The sequence below is a fragment of the Entelurus aequoreus genome, linkage group LG16, assembly GCF_033978785.1.
Source record: "Entelurus aequoreus isolate RoL-2023_Sb linkage group LG16, RoL_Eaeq_v1.1, whole genome shotgun sequence".
In the NCBI taxonomy this organism is placed as follows: domain Eukaryota; kingdom Metazoa; phylum Chordata; class Actinopteri; order Syngnathiformes; family Syngnathidae; genus Entelurus; species Entelurus aequoreus.
The window spans coordinates 36,120,112-36,133,958 of record NC_084746.1 but is presented as its reverse complement, the minus strand read 5'-3'; the positions used below and the strand labels follow the sequence as shown (position 1 = coordinate 36,133,958).

Sequence of the window (13,847 nt, the reverse complement as noted above, 5' to 3'; positions counted from 1 at the left end):
ACAGGCCAAACGTTCGGACACACCTTTTCATTCACAACACAACAGATGGTCCCAACCCCATTGATAAAGCAAGACATTAATCAACCCTTATAAGGCACACCTGTGAAGTGAAAACCATTTCAGGTGACTACCTCTTGAAGCTCATCGAGAGAATGCCAAGAGTGTCCAAGGCAGTAATCAGAGCAAATATATAATATATAAAACATGTCTTCAGATATTTCACCTTTTTTTGTTAAGTACATAACTCCACATGTGTTCATTCATAGTTTTGATGTGACAATCTACAATGTAAATAGTCATGAAAATAAAGAAAACGCATTGAATGTGAAGGTGTGTCCAAACTTTTGGCCTGTACTGTAGGTCAATATGCCTATTATTAAATACATAAATAATAAAAATAACAGTAATAATATTTTTTTAGGTCAATCCTCTCCTATCAAATATTTTGTTTCTATTATCTTTTTATGAACATTGAATATTATAGAAATATTACAAAATTAGATACAATATTCTGATATTAAACAAATTAAAAATGATGCACTATAATATGATGTATAATTCCACATTGTACAGGTAAGTAGTATGGCTGTGCTATTATTGCAGGTGGGAATCTTTGCCCACCTCCTGATTCGATCCAATTCAGATTCTTAGGGGTGATAATGCGATTCAAAATCGATTCTGACAATGTAGTATTTGGTATAGTAACTCAAATAAAACCTTTTCAAAATAGGTTACAGGTTTCACAACCACCTTTTGGTTGCAGGCGTATGATGTATACTCACAGCGAGTAAGTATGTATGTAGATGGCTTGAAAACACCCTATTAAAAAATTAATACTTTAAAAAAATACAATCAAATTAAAAATATATATATATATTTTTGAAAATGATGACTCTCGGAATAAAAATAATAATCGAAATTCGGATGTGAATACATTTTTTTGAGCACCCCTAGCTGTTATATAATATGAATACTTACTTTCTTTTGTATTTTTTTTGCTTGTTTTTTGTATTTTATCAGTTACTGCTGGGGTGTCCGTACTTATTCCACCAAGTCAAAACATGAGCAAGCAAATATATATGTATATATATATTTTTTTTTACTGAAAAAAAAAGAAGCCAAAAACAGACGCTGTACGTATTTTTACGACAAAACTTTGTCAGCTTTGTGTTATGGCTGACTAAACATGATTGTTGCTTTAAAAAAAAAATTAATTCAAGTTTGCCTCATTGCATTAGAACTTTTTTGCATATTTTTGCATATTTATTTTTCATTTTTAACTGATGTTGTTGATTTTCTATGCAGGGGGCCAACAAAAATCGAGCTGCGGGCCAGAGCACTTTGGACATCTGTGAGTTACTGTATATATGTACGTGTTTCTTGTCGCTACTTATAAAAAGCATGTATTTCCAAATAAATAAATAAATAAATACAATTCAGTGAGATTATATTTTGTAGTTCACTGTTGGGCGACTCAAGCCTATATTTGAAATAAATCTGTCTGAAATCACACCAAAATGATCATTATTGTGGTTCAGCCAAAACCAAGGGTTCCAACACACACATACACACCTATATCACTCTATGCCTCTTTTCACAGGGATCACAAGCCACAGAGCCTCGACCTCGCCATCCACTCACAGTTGCGGTCGCCATGGTTACCATATGGAAAGCAAGCTCCGGCTCACTCCACCGAGCGTAGTGGGCAGCGTGAGAACTTCAGACATTAGGCATCCTCGGCAGAAATGAGCCGACCCCCCGCCGAGCGCCTCGGTCCGACCATTCACCCTCTAAATGTGTGTGTGTGTGTGTGTGTGTGTGTGTGTGGTCCGCTTCCACAATTAGACATTTCCATATCAATCGAGGCGCCACCACGTGTTTCTCCCCTCAGCCGCTCATTATAGCGACTTAAGGTCTTTGAAAGACATGCACCACCCGTTCCGTTCTGGTCGCCAAGCGCGGCTGTGGGAGTCTTTGTTCTGCCCTCTGTGACAGCATGTGTGTGTGTGTGTGTGTGTGCAAAGGTTTGTGTGTCGTGAAATGAGAGAAAATCAATACCTAGGCAATGATTGTGAAGGCTGATCCTGTACCTGCAAATGACCACACACTTGATCCTTAGTGAATAGGGGTGTAACAGTACAGTGGTACCTCAGTTTTCTGTTATTGTAGCAAAATGATTTGCAAACGTGTATCGCAATATGTGTGCGTTTACTACTTTGTGTGTCATATATCAATCTTAGTGCAGGGTTTTTCCTGCGTTCAAAATTGTGTGGCGGTGCCTCCATCTAATTTTGTGCCGCCCCCAACCAGAGCGATTGATATCGCTCAACACAGCGTAAAGCTCCGGCTGTGTTGATTGAGCGATTGATGTCCCTCTGCGGCAGCTCCGTATCTTAACTGCAGTTGCAGCGTTGTGCCATTATAGAGGCGCTATATCAACTGCAGTGCACCAGAAAGACCTGAAGCAACTACCGAAGAAGAAACAGATCAAATCGTGTTTATTCCCGCTTCTTGGTGCATAAAATTGACCGCTGTGGATTTCTGCGATACGGAGCATGATACGCAGAGATCACTGGACTCCTACAGAACACTCTAGACTGTGCTGCGAACATTTTGTCTCCGGTAAGTGAACACATCTAGTAGTGTTAGCTTCGTTTCCAACCTTTTCTGACTAATTAAAATAGATCGATTGATTGAAGAATTTATTAGAAGTTTGCATAGGATCAGGTAGAGTTTCATGACGGTACAGATCAGAGGTGGGTAGTAACGCGCTACATTTACTCCGATACATCTACTTGAGTAACTTTTGGGATAAAATGTACTTCTAAGAGTAGTTTTAATGCAACATACTTTTACTTTTACTTGAGTATATTTATAGAGAAGAAACGCTACTTTTACTCCGCTCCATTTATCTACATTCAGCTTGCTACTCGCTACTGATTTTTATCGATCTGTTAATGCACGCTTTGTTTGTTTTGGTTTGTCAGACAGACCTTCAAAGTAGGATCTGTCGCATGCCTGCGTTTCACCAATCAGATGCGGTCACTGGTGACGTTGGACCAATCAAACAGAGCCAGGCGGTCACATGACCGTCACACGTGGACCCCGACTTAAACAAGTTGAAAAACTTATTGGGGTGTTACCCTTTAGTGGTCAATTGTACGGAATATGTACTGTACTGTGCAATCTACTAATAAAAGTTTCAATCAATCAATCAAAAGTGTGAAGGAAAAAAGAATTTTTTTTATTTCAACCTTACTTCCCGTCAAAAGCCTAAAGACTGACCGCACAGTTCCTGTCTTCACAATAAAAGTGCCGCTCCATCGCGCCTGCGCTAACAAAATAAGAGTCTTCGAAAGCCAGTGCAAACAAGCTAGCAAGCTATGGAGTTTGCCGCCAATGTATTTCTTGTAAAGTGTATAATAACGAATATGGAAGCTGGACAAATAAGATGGCAAAAACCAACCACTTTCATGTGGTATTAGACAGAAAGGAGGAACTTTTTTTCTCCTCCATTTGAAAACGTGGACGTTATCAGCACTACTGTCTGATTCCAATCAATGCAAGTCATCAGAATCAGGTAATACAGCAACTTATATTCTTGTCTTCATGAAAGAAAGGAACCTATATGTTAAAAATGCATGTATATTCATTAAAACACCTTTAACATGTGAACAAAAACGGCAAAATAAATAAATATAAATTATATACTGTATATATATAAATGTATATAAATATATATATACACGTATATGATATGTGTGTGTATGTATATGTATATATGAGGTAGATCACCTCAACTTGGTCATTTAAAAAGTAGCTCGCCTGCTGAAAAAGTGTGGGCACCCCTGGCTAACATGAACTCAACGTCAGATTTGAGGAAGCACATCGCGGTAAGTAACGTTAGTAGATATTTTGGCTGTCACCGTAGGCTGATGTTAACTGCCCTGCTATGAATCACTGTCAAATGTACATCGTGTGGAGACATTTATTAACGCACTGCAGACTCACACACACACACACACACACACACACGCACGCACGCACGCACGCACGCACGCACGCACGCACGCACGCACGCACGCACGCACGCACGCACGCACGCACACACACACACACACACACACACACGCTTGCATAGAAACACCAATCAGAAGTGCACAGTGTGTTTACCATGAATTGATTAACGTTGAAAAACTTATTGGGGTGTTACCATTTAGTGGTCAATTGTACGGAATATGTACTGTACTGTGCAATCTACTAATACAAGTTTCAATCAATCAATCAATCAATCAATCAATCAATCAATCAATCAATCAATCAATCAATGCCTACTGAGCCTATGGTGCTGTTAAGTTATTGTGGCTCAATTTGCCTTAATTTTTTTTCATTTTAATGTATTATTATTTAATATATATTATTGTTTTAGTTGCTTAAAGGCCTACTGAAATGGATTTTTTTAATTTAAACGGGAATAGCAGATCCATTCTATGTGTCATACTTGATCATTTCGCGATATTGCCATATTTTTGCTGAAAGGATTTAGTAGAGAAAATCGACGATAAAGTTCGCAACTTTTGCTCGCTGATAAAAAAAGCCTTGCCTGTACCGGAAGTAGCGTGATGTCACAGGAGGTATTATTCCTCACAATTTTCCTTTGTTTACAATGGAGCGAGAGAGATTCGGAGCGACAAAGCGAGATTACCCCATTAATTTGAGCGAGGATGAAAGATTTGTGGATGAGGAACGTTAGAGTGAAGAACTAGAGGCAGTGCAGGACGTATCTTTTTTCGCTCTGACCGTAACTTAGGTACAAGCTGGCTCATTGGATTCCACACTCTCTCCTTTTTCTATTGTGGATCACGGATTTGTATTTTAAACCACCTCGGATACTATATCCTCTTGAAAATGAGCGTTGAGCACGCGAAATGGACATTCAAAGTGACTTTTATCTCCACAACAATACATCAGTGACACACTTAGCTACGGAGCTAACGTGATAGCATCGTTCTCAAATGCAGATAGAAACAAAAGAAATAAACCCCTGACTGGAAGGATAGACAGAAGATCAACAATACTATTAAACCATGTACATGTAACTACACGGTTACATCAACAGCCGTGCTCACCTGCGTTCCAGCGATTGACGGCGCGACGAAGGACACCCATCATCGACGAAGCTCTTTAGCATGAGCTAACGTGATAGCATCTGTCTCAAATGCAGATAGAAACAAAATAAATAAATCCCTGACTGGAAGGATAGACAGAAGATCAACAATACTATTAAACCATGTACATGTAACTACACGGTTAAAAATTCTCAGCCTGGTAAAGCTTAACAATGCTGTTGCTAACGACGCTAAGGCTAATTTAGCAACTTAGCAACCGGACCTCACAGAGCTATGATAAAAACATTAGCGCTCCACCTACGCCAGCCAGCCCTCATCTTCCCATCAACAGCCGTGCTCACCTGCGTTCCAGCGATCGACGGCGCGACGAAGGACTTCATCCGTGGGTTTGGCGGCTAGCATCGGCTAGGCGTCTGCTAAGTAAGTAGTCCTTGTTGTGTTGCTGTAAGTATTGTACTTAGCCGCTAATACACCGATCGATCCCACCTACAACGTTCTTCTTTGCAGCCTCCATTGTTCATTAAACAAATTGCAAAAGATTCACCAACACAGATGTCCAGAATACTGTGGAATTATGAAATGAAAACAGAGCTTTTTCTACGGGCTCCGAATACTTCCCTTACCCTCGTGACGTCACACGCATACGTCAGCATAATAAAACGTTTTTAACCGGAAGTGTGGCGGGAAATTAAAAATTGCACTTTATAAGTTAACCCGGCCGTATTGGAATGTTAAGAATGTTAAGATTTCATCATTGATATATAAACTATCAGACTGCGTGGTCGGTAGTAGTGGGTTTCAGTAGGCCTTTAAGAGATATTCCTGGCTCTGAATTTGCTCATTGCTATTTTTATGTTTTTGTGCATTATTTGTTGCCGTCATCATTAAACGAACAGGTTACTCATCCGTTACTCAGTACTTGAGTAGTTTTTTCACAACATACTTTTTACTTATACTCAAGTAAATATTTGAGTGACTACTCCTTACTTTTACTTGAGTAATACATCTCTAAAGTAACAGTACTCTTACTTGAGTACAATTTCTGGCTACTCTACCCACCTCTGGTACAGATTGACTGGTACAAGGTAAACTAAAAGGAGTTATCCCAAGAAAGCATTAGAAGCATGTCGTGTTTATTTATTTTTTTTAAGTTTCCCCCGTGTGATAGTAACGTTTATGTTTTTAGCGTTGCAGATATGACGGGCAAAATCAGCCACTACTTTAAAAAGCGATCTCGTGAGGAGGAAAGTCAAGAGCCCAGGTGAAACAGAGCAGACATTAACGTAACAGGCAGTTAATATGTCATAATTCATGGTGGTGACAACATTTTTGTCCACAGAGCGCTTGAAGGCTGCTTCAAAATCACCTATGGGTGTCTCAAGCAAAAGTGTCCCCACCACACAAGCTATGAGCCCATCATTCTTTTTATGCAAATGCTTAGGCCACAGGTGTCAAACTCAAGGCCCCATCATTTTATCTGGCATGCAAACACCTGGCAATGATAGGTGTCAATAAAGTACTTAATATTTTCTCACTAAATGTAATTAATTTTTTTCATTTTGACAGAAAAAATATATGTACTGCTTGAAATTGCATGCCTTTTAAACTTGAATAGTATCCATTATTGCAACACATATTACAGTATATTATCATACTTTCCCAAAAATATTTGTCTAAATAAAAATAAATGCTTAAATATCTGCTTGACTTATGATTTTACAGCAAACTACCCTTCAAATTAATAAAAATTACAATAAATGTTAGGGTGTTCTTTACAGCATATTGCTGTAAATTACTGCCTCACTGTGACACAGTGAAGCAGCAACCTGGAAAAAACATCTAAATAAATTGCAAAATTCTCACTTTTAACAATAACAACAAATGTTCTACCCCGAGCAAGTGCTGGAGTTATTGTTTCCGGGCGGACGTTTTAAGCGACAAACACACTGACAGACAAGCAGCAACAATGGTGGAAATCCCAGTGGAAAGCTTCACCGCAATACTTAGTCAAACATTTGTAAGTAGATATAATTTGTGCATTAATATATTTAGTTTTTTTTTTTTTTAAATGGCTGACTTTGTGATGTATTTTGTATTCGTGGTCGTGTTGTTATCTTGTCTGAGAGTAACGATCAAACCTCGTTTCGTATAGGTAGTGCTAAATTTGACCAGTAGAGGGCGACAATGCTAATAGTGATAAGTCACATGCAATGTTTGGTAAGTGAACGATGTGTAATTTCAACGTGTGTAAACATTTGTGGTTTATTATGTGAATATATTAACACTAAACCTTCTATTTTATTCATGTAAAATACACAACGGACATTATTTATGTGCAATACACAATGGACGTTATTTATGTAAAATACACAATGGACATTATTTATGTAAAATACACAATGGACGTTATACTTGTATGTTTATTTTATGTTGATATTTTCAGTCTTACAAACCTAAATGAAGGAAAATAATTTAAGAAAGGAACATTGACCCTCAACAAAAACTAGAACTTATTTTTTGTCATACTGTAAACTATCTGCACACGCTGGAAACGAGTAGAATAATGAATGTATTGACAGTTCAGTGTGAAAGCAGATGTGTTTACTTTGCAATTAAGTAAACGCCATCTCAAAGAAATAAAACCTGCTGAGACACTTTCTGACGAAACATCCACATTTCGATGTCTGGCCCCTGAGTCCTTGGGCTCTTCAAACTGCGGCCCTTTTCATTATGTAGTTGAATAGCCCTGCCCTACTGTTCACACACAAGCTAAGAAGTTCAATGTTTTGCATTTTGTTTCCTTACTGTACTGAGTTGTGACCCTAAAATTCCAGTTATGTATTGAACTGCGAATATGGCGTACTGCTATAACCCAGCAGATTATTTTACCAGAGGTCACTACTATAACTCTGTGGGGCAAAATATCCAACCATTCATTTTAAATCACAGCAATCCAGGGCCCTGCAGGAATACCCGTTTGCATCAGTCAAAGTCTTGGCACGCCTTGCCAAATACCAAGCGATACGGCAAGCTGAGCTACGAGCCTGCACGTTAAAAAGATAAACCTTGCGCTATTGGCTGTTCATTAAAGTGAGTGGTGCAGAAAAAAATCAATAGTGCGTGTGTGTAGAAGGAGCTGACTTAGTGAACTGCCCTCACACATAGACACAAAGAAAATCTAACACATATGAGTGACATGTGGATTTTCTATATGTGTGCAAGCCATGATTTAATGAGGTTGATCAAACAATAGCATTCGCTTGTAAACGCTTTGCCTGTCATCATCAACACACTGATGAACAGCGAACACGATACCTGCACCACAAACCACACACAAGCCATATCACTCCGGTCTTTAGCAAAGCCCATCCATCCACGTCTTATATTTGTGTGGTTAAGAAATCAGTGTGTGTGTTTATGGCCCTCCGCCTGCATGCCTCAGAGGGTTCTCGCTCAATCAATCAACCTTCATACCGAACAGAGGAGAGGAGAGGCAAGCCCCCCACCGGCTCGCTCGTCAATACAATTTACAGCTGTTCTCTCCTCCTGGAGCCAGTTGGCATCGCCGACTTGCAGCTTTGCAGCGGCGCAAAGTAATCACCACAGAAATGTGGGCTAACCCCATGCCCACAAGGCTTTCAACTGGTGGATGTTTCCTGTAAGTGTGCTCATTATCAAGCTAAAAAAAATAAGTGAGGGAAAAAAAGCCAGACGGGAGCACCGTGCTGCCGTCTTAATCAGCAGATTGTCTACGCTGACAGAAAGGGGGTCTCTTCTTTTTGATGAGAGGGGTGAACACTGTATTATTTTGACTACATAAGGTAGGGACAAAGTCAGGGGAGGAAATAAAAATACTTTAGAGATAATCCCTGAACTAAGGTTGTAGGGTATACCAGTACTAGTATAGTATCACAGTACTAATGAATCAAAAACGGTACTATACTTTGTTTGAAAAGTACCGGTTTCCAATTTATTTATCTTTTTAACGGGCATGACGGCACGCCGTCACGTCATAATGGGTTTACGAGCAGGGGAGCGTGTTCGGTAGTGCACAATCACGGAGTACTTACAAGTAGGGCTGGACGATATGGCCTTTTATTAATATCTCAATATTTTTAGGCCATGTCACGATACACGATATATATCTCGATATTTTGCCTTAGCCTTGAATGAACACTTGATGCATATAATCATAGCAGTATGATGATTTTATGTGTCTACATTAAAACATTCTTGTTCATAATTCATTAATATATGCTTATTTTAAACTTTCATGCAGAGAGGGAAATCACAACTAAGTCAATTTACCAAAACTGTATATTCATGTCATTTCCAAAACAGAAATTGCAAGATTGTCAGAGACATTTTAAAACAAGCTATGAGTTCACTTTTGTGCATGATGTCACTAAGATGACATATCAAAACACTAAATTAACGTGCACTTTTTGTACTGAACGCCACTACAATAGTTTAAAACAAATAAAGTGCACTTTTGTGCATGATGTCACACAAGATATTTCAATAACTGTCAAATAAAAATGAGCTGCATAATAGGAAATCAAATAGTGTATGTGCTTCGCTACATGGTAGGTTCCTGCGGACTTTATCTCCTTCGGTTGTTGACTATTTTTTTCATACGGTGTTGATCTGGAAATAGTTGCTTCGGCATTTTGTTGGTGTGGCACCGAACAGAGATGTTGACATGCAGAGTTTCAAGCACTCTTCATTCTCTAGCGGGTGACTTTTCAAATGATGCTACATTAGCAGTGGTGATACTTTTTGTAGCAACGCTTTTGCCGCATAATTGTTCAACATCTTCCTGCTTGAAGCCAAACCACCGCCAGACTATGGACTTCGTGCTGTTTTTCTTGGGAATTAATTCTTCCTTCATTTGTTACCAGATTCGCACCTTCTCTCTCTCGTATTACCACCCGCACCGCACCGTTAGCATCACAGCTAATGTTACCATGTCGCTACCTGTCTGCTCCGCGGGAGCGTGTGACGTTGCACGTGTGACGTATGTAAGAAGGTGCGCTTGTTTTAAGTCTCTGTGAGAAGGAGAGACAAGAAATAGAGTGAGAAAAGCCTGTAGTGTAATGCAACTGCGTGAGAACGTATACTCGAATATCACGATATAGTCATTTTCTATATCGCACAGAGACAAACACGCGATATATCGAGTATATCGATATATCGCCCAGCCCTACTTACAAGCAGACACAGTGTGTAGACAGAAAAGGGAGAACAGACGCATTATGGCCTAAAAACTGACAATAAAGGTGAAGCTATAACACTGAAACGCCCTCAGGAAGAGGTGCTTTAAGACATGGCTAGCCAGCTAGCAGCGAACACCCATTCACAGTCGGCAGTGTTTAATTTACTTCTAAATCACTAATCCTCCCTTCCATGGCGACGAAAAAAATGAGTTTCTTACAAGTATCATCCCTGCAGGACGAGGAATAGCTAAACATGCTTCACTACACACCGTAGGAGGATACAATAGCTCACTGCTAACAAAAGCTAGCGCGCCTTAATGTAAACAAATGCCATGGGTGGATCTACACCTGAGATCCACTGTAATGATACCAAGTACAGGAGCGTATCTAGTCGATACTACTATAATTACATCTATATTTTTTATCGTCACAAAATCTTTTTTCCTTTTTAATATATTCACATTATGTTAATAAACTCAGTAAATACGTCCCTGGACAAATGAGGACTTTGAATATGACCAACGTATGATCTTGTAACTACTTGGTATCGATACCTACATTTGTGGTGTCATCCAAAACTAATGTAAAGTATACAAACAACAGAAAAATAAGTGATTATTACATTTTAACAGAAGTGTAGATAGAACATGTTGAAACGGAAAATAAGCAAATATTAACAGTAAATGAACAATTTGATTAATAAATTACATTTTTACAGCTTGTCCTTTATAATTTTGACAAAATAATAGAATGATAAATGACACAATATGTTACTGCATATGTCAGCAGACAAATTAGGAGCCTTTGTTTGTGTACTTACTACTAAAAGAAAAGTTGTCTAGTATGTTCACTATTTTATTGAAAGACAAAATTGTTCTTCGATTGTAATAGTAAACATATGTTTAATGTATCTTAAGATTTTTTGTTAAAATAAAGCCAACAATGTAATTTTTTTGTGGTCCCCTTTTTTTTTTAGAAATGTACCAAAATACATTTTGGTACCGGTACAGATACCAAAATAATGGTATCGGGACAACCCTACCCTGAACCTTTTTTTGGTGGTTTAGTTAGCATACAATGCTATTCATACATTGCGGCCTCACTCCTTTTTATGACTACACATAACATTGATGATCTGCATGTGATTATTCAACAAGCAAGCTGCTACATTGTTTGCTATATTACTCAACAAACGTACAGTCCTTGAAGAGCCTTCACATAGGCAGACATCATCATAACTGAACTGCTGTAAAAACCAAAGCTGCCAGCCAGCAGCAGCTGGTATTTACAGACCTAACGGTGTCAATTAACGCACCATCAGAATAAAACCGCTGAATTACAATGAGGCTGTTATGTTTTGTATTAAATCAGTTTAAACTATCGAGCCATCCATCCATTTTTTACCGCTTGTCCGTTTCAGGGTCAGGCAGGGTACACCCTGGACAAGTCGCCATCTCATCACAGGGCCAACACAGATAGACAGATAGTAATCACACTCACGTTCACACACGAGGGCCAATTTAGTGTTGCCCATCAGCCTATCACCAGGTGCACGTCTGTGGAGGTGGGAGGAAGCCGGAGTACCCGGAGACAACCCACACATGGACCAAAATACTGAAAATATGAAGTTGGATCGCTCTTTGCAGCTCTATAACACTTCAACTAATTATTTTAAACACCAAAACTACTTATGGTGGTTAGATTTAATTATAAGCATTAAAAAAAATGCATTTTTATTTAACCCAAAAAAAAGATCTCAAGGAGTTGGTGACATGTGTTACGGGTTAATTTATTGAAATACCGGTATATTGTATAGACCAGTCCTGGGCAAAATACGGCCCGCGGGCCACATGCGGTCTGCTAAGATTTTCAATCCGGCCCGCCAGACGTTCTACAGAATTTTTTTAGAGCTTTAACATCAAAACTGTAGCCACCATTATGATGTGCAGTGCTGTTTTTAAATGACCGTAAGTCTTGAACTATAGAAAGTATTTCAATGGTCGAAATCTGCGCTTTTGAGTGTTTTAGGAGTTATTACGGTAATCTACGTCACAGCAGCTCAGACCAGGAACAAACCAGAGTGGGCGGGGTTTGTTTTCAGAGAAGCCAGCCCAAAACGCGTGTGTCACAAACAGATGCGGAAGCAGATTTTTACAACAAATTTCTGCATAAAAGTGATAATATATCATATTGTAGGTGTTTATTACACTTTGCATTCATATTTTGCTGCTTTTTTAATTTTTGTTGTGTTTTGCTTGATTGTAAAAGATACACAACTATCGAGGAGCTGGTCTAAGAAGTAAAAGAGGAGCGATGTTCATATGTTGTTAATATTCAGTGTTTTATTGTTCATACTTTCTTTATTTTCATGTACATTTTGGGTGTCTCTTTCAGTAAAAAACTGTAAAATTCCTTTCTGTTTTTTTGAGGTGGTCTGTCATAACATTTTTAGAATTCTACCGGACATTGTGACTTTTGGTATTAGTGTTCCTGAAAAAAGGGACCCAAACACACATACTGTGCAGCAGATTTTTACAGCTAAATGTGTATATATCATTTATACACTCATACACGTTGGCCCCCCGAGACACATTTTTTTCTCTCAATGTGGCCCCTGAGTCAAAATATTTGCCCAGCTCTGGTATAGACTCTACAAAAGCCCTACCTCCTATGAGTAAAAAAAAGTCCTAAATCTAGACGGTGATCACCCACAAAATTGTTCTTTATCCCATTTCGGACATTTCTTGAAAGTTTCATTAAAATCCGCCCTTTACGCACTTTTTAATAGATTTTGCTAAATGACTAAATAATCAAATAAAATTTTGTGGACACAACAAAAAACTTTTTTAATGATCTTTAAACAATGTGTTGTAAAATTGCAACATATTGTAATGCTCTTAAATGTAGTGCAAAAACATTGAGCCTCTGGACTTCAACAATAACTTTTTTAGAAACACGATAGCACTAATATCCATGAAATATTACTGGATTCTAATAAAAACCTTCTCATATACACCAATTGATTAGCGACCTAAAAGTTACTGCAGACCAATTTTAGAATACGACAACATTACAGCAATACTAAATACAATATAGCCAATAATGCCTGATGTCCAATATAGTGGACTCCAGCCACCCCGGCAACCCAAGAGGGCCACGGGCAGAATCGTTAATTTTCTCAAATAACAAAATCAACAATCAGGGTTTTTAACAATTACCGCATTTTCCGGACCGTAGGGCGCACTGAATTATAAGGCGCGCTGCCGATGAATGGTCTATTTTCTATCTTTTTTTTATATATAAAGCGCGCCGGATTATAGGGCGCATTAAAGGAGTCATATTTTTATTTATTTTTTCTAAATTGAAAACACTTCTTTGTGGTCTACATAACATGTAATGGTAGTTCTTTGGTCAAAATGTTGCATAGATTATGTATTACAGATCATCTTCAAGCCGCTTTCTGACCGTCGCTTCAGGATAAGCCGTTTTGTGGGTGGTCTTA

General features: G+C 38.5%; 1 protein-coding gene across 4 annotated transcripts in view; it reads right to left on the bottom strand.

Moving 5' to 3' along the window:
* Positions 1-13,847, bottom strand: part of LOC133630904 (neurocan core protein-like) — a 134,205-nt gene that overhangs the window by 10,893 nt on the left and 109,465 nt on the right. The gene's annotated exons all lie outside the window — the stretch shown is intronic.